This window comes from Gracilinanus agilis, chromosome 5 (genome assembly GCF_016433145.1).
Source record: "Gracilinanus agilis isolate LMUSP501 chromosome 5, AgileGrace, whole genome shotgun sequence".
NCBI classification, from domain to species: domain Eukaryota; kingdom Metazoa; phylum Chordata; class Mammalia; order Didelphimorphia; family Didelphidae; genus Gracilinanus; species Gracilinanus agilis.
This window is the reverse complement of record NC_058134.1, coordinates 257,406,735-257,414,998: the sequence shown is the minus strand read 5'-3', so window position 1 is coordinate 257,414,998 and position 8,264 is coordinate 257,406,735.

Sequence of the window (8,264 nt, the reverse complement as noted above, 5' to 3'; positions counted from 1 at the left end):
TCTGATATGTGCTAACTCTGTGAGTCTGGGCAAGTCATTGGATCTCTTTGTACCTCAGTTTCCTCATCTGTATAATGGAGAAAAATAAGAGTATTTACCTTGCAAAAGTTGTTGGGAGGATCAAATCATATAATATTTGTAAAGTGTTTTGCAAACCTTCAGACATTACTTATTATTATATATTATTAAAATATAATATAATAAAATAATAAACACAATATTAATACATAATGCAATCTAATAAATATAATATAACATAGACATAAGTTATTATAACAATATAACAATTTATGATCCCTATTTTAAAGATTAAAAAAATGACTTGCCCAAAGACCCTGGCATGGAATCAAATCTTTGTCTTTTGAAACCACCCAAGCATTTCTATTATATAAATTTTCATGATGGTTGTCCATTTTAACTTGCCTCTGCTCTTTGTACACTATACTCTACACATCATGGATTCTTTGCCTTTTTAAGAGATATAACAATAATAATAATAATTAATCATAACAAAGAGCATTTATATGGAGCTTTAAGTTTTGCAAAGTATTTTACAGTTATTCAAAAAGGTAAGATAAGCTGTGTAAGGCTCCATGGAATCAAGAATATGATTACAAATAAATACAAAGTGGTTAATTCCCAGGTAGTTTGGGAGGGATGGTGTTTGCATTTGGAGGAGTTGAGAAAAGCTTCCAGTTGACCACTTTCTTCAGCTCTTTCCTTTTGTCCTATTGGAGAGGGATTGTAAGAAGCAGAGAGGAGGAGGAAGAGCATTCCATGTAAAAGGGAAAATCACTTGAAGAGACATTGATTCTGGAGTGGCATGTAGGAGCAGCAAAGTGAAGACCATTTTGCCTATACTGCAGAGGAGTTTTGGAGGGGCAGTAATGCACAATAAGACCTGAAAGATAGGATGAGGAAAGTTGTGAAATGTTCTAAAAGATCAACAAAAGAGTTTGTGTTTGATCCTCGAGGCAATAACGAATCAGTGGAGTTTGTTGTAGCCTGTTCAGATCTTGCCTAAGGAGAAATCATTTTGCTGGCAATGTGTAGGACAGACATTTGAATACAGAGAGATCACTTTAGGAGACCATCACGACAAGCTAAGCAAGAGATGTTCATGGCATGAATTAAGTTAGTAACTGTGGTTATATGAGGGTAGCAGGTCAGATGAGAGAATTGAAGTGGAAGTGAAAATGATAAGATTTGGCAACCAATTGGTTATTTCTTCCCACTCCACATGCTATCCTTGTAGTTGCAAGATAATTTCAATTTAAAGCTCATGTGAATAATGATGAATTTTAATAGCTGTATTTCTGTATTCCCTTCACAGTAGAGATACAGCTAACTAGATTGTTTCACCCATAAATAAATTGTCAGAGAATCTTAAAAATGTATATGGGATTATGTTATATTATTATAATAATTATATCAGTTATATTATATCATATTATTCCATATTATACCATATTATGTCATACCCTGCCATATTATATATAACATTTTTCTTCTATTAAAATTTTCAAAGGTTTCTAGAAAGTTGTAAAACTAAGATACTTGGAGGTCCTTCTGGGTAAAGTTCTGGCTTTAATGAGACAGAGAAATCACATGGCCAAAGGTCTGCAGGTTTTCTCCCAGTTCAGAACCCAAGACTCTGACCACTGACATTGACAAATTTTTCAAGGGAAAAAGAGGAACTTAATGAGTGGGGGGTGAAGACTTACAGGGCTCATTCTTGATGAGAGTAATAGTGACTTATAGGTTCTGGACAGGTCAGGACACTTTGACCTGGGTTTCTTTACAGGTCATTTGGACATAGAACATCCCAATCCTATTGGTCTCCAAGGCTCCAGCCCTTTAGGGCTTCTGACCTCTATGACCTTTGTATGACTTTCTGATCCCTGTAGTCTCTTTTTTTATTTTTATTTTTATTTTTTATTTTTTAAACCCTTAACTTCTGTGCATTGGCTCCTAGATGGAAGAGTGGTAAGGGTGGTTAATGGGGGTCAAGTGACTTGCCCAGGGTCACACAGCTGGGAAGTGTCTGAGGCCGGATTTGAACCTAGGACCTCCCATCTCTAGGCCTGACTCTCAATCCACTGAGCTACCCAGCTGCTCCTCCCTGTAGTCTCTTATATGAATTAGTGCGATATAAAGTACATTATAAAATAGATTCATATACCTAGGATTAACACAGTAACTCACTAATGATTAATCTGGTAACACACACTTCAAATGACTGTAATAATATACACATTTGAAATTGTAACTCAGGTCGTATCCTGGAACTACATTCTTAATTTGGTTACATACCCAGACTCTTGTCTTGGACTATATTCTTACTATAAATCGCACAGTAAAAGGTATCAGACTAAAAGAATTCTTAAGCTAACACAAATGAGGGGCAACTTAATTAAATTTCCCTCTTACAAAGACAAATATGTTTTTATTGATTTCTCAGGATCTCTGAAAACTGAGTGTAGTTTTTAGAGGAGAGCAATGATCTTCCATGGTCAATTAACAAGCATTTTATTAAGTAGTACCAGGCACTTTTCTAATAACTGTGGATAAAATGGAGGGCAAAAGCAGGGTCTGTCTTCAAGAAATGTGATAGAAATATAAGCAAAGCGAACTATTTTGTGGATGGGAAAGTATGGTTTAAAGGACCAGGTCTTAGCTGAGGTATGAGGGTGATATAGTGTGTTTCCAATTAAAACCTAACTTTGTGTTTCCTATACACGTAAAGATGCTTGATGCCTAGAAATCAGCTAGGTTCTACTATGGATAATTAGCTTGTCTTGGAGTCAAGAAGACCCAAGTTCAAAAAGACATTTATTAGCATTCTGACCTTGGGGGAGTCACTTAACCTCTTTCTACCTTATTTTCCTCATCTGTAAAATGGGAAAAATAATAGTAACTATATCCCAGGATAGTTGTAAAGATCAAATGAGATAATATAATGCCATCTGCATAGTGTCTGGCATATAGTAGGAACTATTTAAATATTATTATTGTTGGAATAGGTAAGAGTCTGGGAGACTGAAAGCTAGAGTTCAAATCTTTTCTTTTCCACTTACTACCTGAGTTCCTTGGAACAAATTCTTTTTTTTTTTACCCTTGTACTTCGGTGTATTGTCTCATAGGTGGAAGATTGGTAAGGGTGGGCAATGGGGGTCAAGTGACTTGCCCAGGGTCACACAGCTGGGAAGTGGCTGAGGTCGGGTTTGAACCTAGGACCTCCTGTCTCTAGGCCTGACTCTCACTCCACTGAGCTACCCAGCTGCCCCCCTTGGAACAAATTCTTAACAGCTGTGAGTCTCAGAAAATAGGGATAACAATTCTACAGGGTCAGCTAGATATATAATAATATATACAAATGATTTGTAGATTTCAAAATGATATATACATGCAAGATATGTATATATATATAGATATATATACATATACACCCACATGCATTTTGTTCATCATTCCTTTTCTCTTCCTATTTTCTAGATGTTGTGGTACATAGGGTACTAGACTTGGAGGGAAGATCTGAGTTCAAACCTTCCCTCAGACACTTGCCAGCTATGTTACCCTGGGTGAGTCACAGATACTCTCAGATTTGGTTTCCTCATCTGTAAAATGGGGATAATAATAGCACCTACCAGGATTGTTGTGAGGATCACACAAAAAAGATATAAAGTATTTTACAAAGTTTACAAAATATAATTCCTAGCTCACTGTCATATAGCATAGCTCATAAAAACTTTAGAATAGAAAGTTGTCATTACTCTTCTGTAATGCATAATTTGAAGAAGATTCATTATATCTGTATGTGAGGCTCCTTTCGATGTTCAGAGAGAGAAAGACAGAGACAGAGACAGAAAGAGATACTAAGGCTTGTAGCAACGTCCTGGCCTGATAATAGAGGGGTTTCTTTTTTTCTTCCCCATAGTTGGTCCATTAATTCATAGCAAGCACTAGTTCAGAATATAATAAAAATCAGCTTATCTTTATGCAAAGATTAAAAAAATAAAACTATAGACAACAAATAAATAAGCTTTAAAAAGATTAGCAAACTCCTAAGGGTAATTCCTGTCAGTTTGCCGGGAATTGGTGAGGCTGAGAAAAGAGATTAGATGGAAAGGAAATAAATTTGCCAGGCAGCAACTTCGGTCCAGCAGGTGACTCCATAAGCAGGTCAGAGAGCCAGGCAAGGCTCCAACTATTCATAATTAAATTCAATTGAGGATAGCAATGTCTTTCTCTTATACTTGTTAAGCTGCTGTCCTGGTGTGTATACACATCCCTGGCCACCAAGGTTCCTGGGATTTTCCTACCTTTTGAAGCTTTTACCTCCCATGATCTTTGAAGCTGGGAAAAACCATATTCTCCTTACTGATAATGAATTCCTATGCATTTAACAAGAAGAAGAATAAAATGAGTGGACCTTTTCAAAAAACATATATCAACAGTTACAACTTTGATCATTCATGTCAGATGAGGAATAAAAGAGGGAGATGTATATTCATCCAAGGTATTTTTACTGCTCTCATTAAGGAGATATAGCATCGATTCTAGATCACAAAGGGTTCCTTACAGATTTTGGAGTTCTTTCCCTGCATGTTCTCATTGGCCTTGTAGCATCAAATAATGCATAGAGAGCTTTCCATGGAACCAGAAAGGACTGAGTTCAAGTCTCCCTTTCAAAAAATATGATTATTGTGACCTTGGCCAAGTCACTTAATCTCTTAGTTCTTCAGACTACTCTGTAAATTTCAGAGAAAGTGACAACCTGCATTAGTAACAGACGGAATTCCCTCATCCAGAAATTTCCTTAATCAAAGAAACCATAGGTCCAATCTCCTATTCTGCTCTATTATGCTTGTTTGGTAAAACTCTCAAACACCTTAGAAATTCCTGAGTGAGATAGATCTACAGCCAGTCAAAAGTATCACATGCTGAGAAAAGGCAAATAAACACACATTTGTTTGTGTATTATACAGATTCTTAAACAGTAGGATGCATAAACTATGAACCTTGTCAATCTTTGTGTGACAGTTATTATTCATGGACAACAAATGAATGAATGGATGTATGGAAGAGGATTTATTAAATATTTAATATAATTAAGTATACTAAGTACAGGGGATATAAAAACAAAAACAAAGACAACACCTTCCTTCAAGAAGCTTATTATCAAAAAAAATTTTAAAAATTTTAAAAAGAAGCTTATTATCATAGGAGAATGCTGCTCCAGGGCTAAAAAGGAAAGGAAGAGAAGAGTATGTTGACACACTCCACCCAGAAACAATAGCAGAATTAATATATTTATATTTCATGGTTCTAAAATTGGAGAGTGGGAAAGAAGGGATGAAGATATCCTAGAAAAAGCTATGGAGAAGATACCAGCAAGGAAAGATGCCAGGAAATAAAGCAGGGCAAAATCCTGAAATAATGTTGTATTCTCTAATCAGGAGTTTAAACAATCCTGCCAGACAAGGTAGTGTGGTGGTTCAGTGGCTTGAGATTTGGACCTGGAGAGAGAAAGCCCTGGCCTCAAATACTTCATAGCTGTGTGACCCTGTTGAAGTCACTTAACCCCATTGCCTAGTCTTTATTGCTCTTCTGCCTTTGAACCAATGCTTAGTACAGATTCCAAGAAAATGGCAAGGGTTTAAAAAACAATTTAAAAACAACACTCCCAGTATAACCCAAACCAGATTAAAATGTAAATTGAAAACATTTAACAAAATAAATAAAAATATAACACATAAATAATATCAACGTCTTGTTGTCAAAGTCAATATGCAGCCAACCAGCATCCTAAAGCATGAGTTAGAGCTCTTTGATTCTATTTGAGTTTGACATCACTGCCCTAGTGTATACTCTGATGTAGGCAACAAAGTGTTTGGTGAGGACAATTTGTAGAAGGTTGGAAAATCAATGAGTTGATTTCTCTTTAAGCTATTCCTGTTTCTTCTTCTGTCTATGTTGTCTTCTTCGTTGATTTATTTCACTAACTGCTTGTAGACTAGGTTATTATTACTTTTTTTACTCAATCACTTGATATTTCAGCTTCAGTCATTTTGACCACCTTTGAGAATCCTCCCTATTTTTCATCTCCATCTGATATTGGGCTGCTGGGTAATTTTAGCCTCCTTCAATTGGGAGTTGACTATACCAGGAAACTTGCTCAGATTATGAGAGAGGTCAGGGAATGCAGAAGATTTTTGTAGTCCTGTTTCTTCAGTTCCCCTCTTATCTCAGACCGAGTTTCACATGCCTCATATCTTCTGCCCATTTTCTGGACAAAATCAGAATCTACTTCTTTAAGGACTTAAATGAGTTCAGACAGAATCACTGATAAGAAAGACTGCCTCATCCAGACCTTGAGTCACAGTCCTGAAAACTTGCTATACACAATCATGTTCTCAGAGCATCTTCATAGAAACCAATTTACTCTGGATGGCTGTGATTTCCCAGCTCAGTTGTGCAAAACCATAACTTTCTGAAGACCATCTTTCTTACAGTTCTCCCTTAAAAAGTGTATCGCCTTTATTGAAATCCTCTATCCTCTCCACATCTTCTGCTGATGCCTTATATTAACAATGGGAATCTTGTATGGATTGATGCTGATGGATTAATTTATGAAGAGCACTATGGATCCTAGGCTTTAAGGGCTTTAAGGGCTATTGTCCAGCCTTAATATGTTGCCATTGATTTTGGTGCTGATGCTGCTGGTGTTTTATTTTTTAATGCAAAGAAAGGATAAAACCTCTTCTAATTGCATACTAAAACTTCCTGAGGCAAGATTTACAAATGCTAATGAACTCACCAACTGTTAATAAAGAGATATATTCTGGGCTAGTTTTATTTGAATATAAAATAGTAATTTGCCCGTGTAAAATGTATCTCTTTCTGAGTAGAACTGGACAAGATCACTTTTAGGGTGTCTTCTACCTCTGAGATCTTGTGACTGTTGGAACGCAATTCTCAATATGACTGTGAATTTGACCCACAATGGGAAGATCACTAGATGATTTGGGGGTGGTGGTAAACCTCTAATTTTTCACACTGTTTAACAACTATTTTGATATTTTATTTATATTTATGATGTTTATATTTACATGTTTATATTTACATATAAATATAAGATAAAAAATACTTGTCATCTTAAAATGTTCTATTATTGTTTTCCCAATTGATGCTTTCCTTCTGGATCTTATCATTTTTGTGAATTTCATGAAATACTGCTGAAAAAATGTGATGAGTCACAATTTTGTCTTAATATTTATGTCTGTGAATTATTTATCTTTAGAAAGTTCTTGGTATAGCATTTGGGGTTTTGGTTTTTAAAAGATTACTCTATTAAAAAAATGAATAGTATGGAAATAGATATTGAATGATAATACATGCATAGCCCAAGGAAATTGCTTGTCAGTTCTGGGAGTGGGGAGGGAAGAAGGAGGAGGAGAGAAAAAGAACATGAATCATGTAACTGTGGAAAAATACTTAAAAATAAATAAATATAAGACTAAAAAAAGGAACATTCTTAAAGTTCTATGTGAAGTGCTTTGTATATCTTATATTATGTGATCTATACACGCAAACCCTGCTTTACAAATACTTTCTCATTTAATCCTCATAACAACCTTAGTGAAGTACGTCCTATTAATATGCCAACTTTATAGATGAAGAAACTGAAACTGAGGGAGGTGAAGTGACTTATCCAGAGGCACACTGCTAACATATATCTGAGGTGGTATTTGAATTCCCAAGTCCATTGTTCTAAATACTGACTGCTGCCAAGGTACATTCTTAGAATACAGACTTGGGCATTCTAACACCCAAGTCCAGTGAGCTTTCTGCTACATTTTGTGATCTCTCTAACAAGGGAGAGGAAGTATAATAATAATCACAGAAAAACTGCACATAATAATAGGGGCTTTGGCATATCATAATCTTTATAAAATGTAGGTTTACGTAAGCTATGATGGATAGTCTATTCGAACCACGTAATATCGTGTTTTAACTCAGCACTCTCTTAAATAAGGGTTTATTTTAAAACATTTTCAATGGCCATCTTTAGAGAAAGTGACCTATTAGACTGTTGATTGTCAATTTATCTCTGATGGAAAATGGTTTATAAAAGCCTCTTGATGTACAAGTAAATATACATTTCTTCATTCAAAAAGGAGGTTGCCAAGAGTGGCTTTTATTTCAAAGTGAATACTTAGCTAATCTGTTATATATATATATATATATATATATATATATAT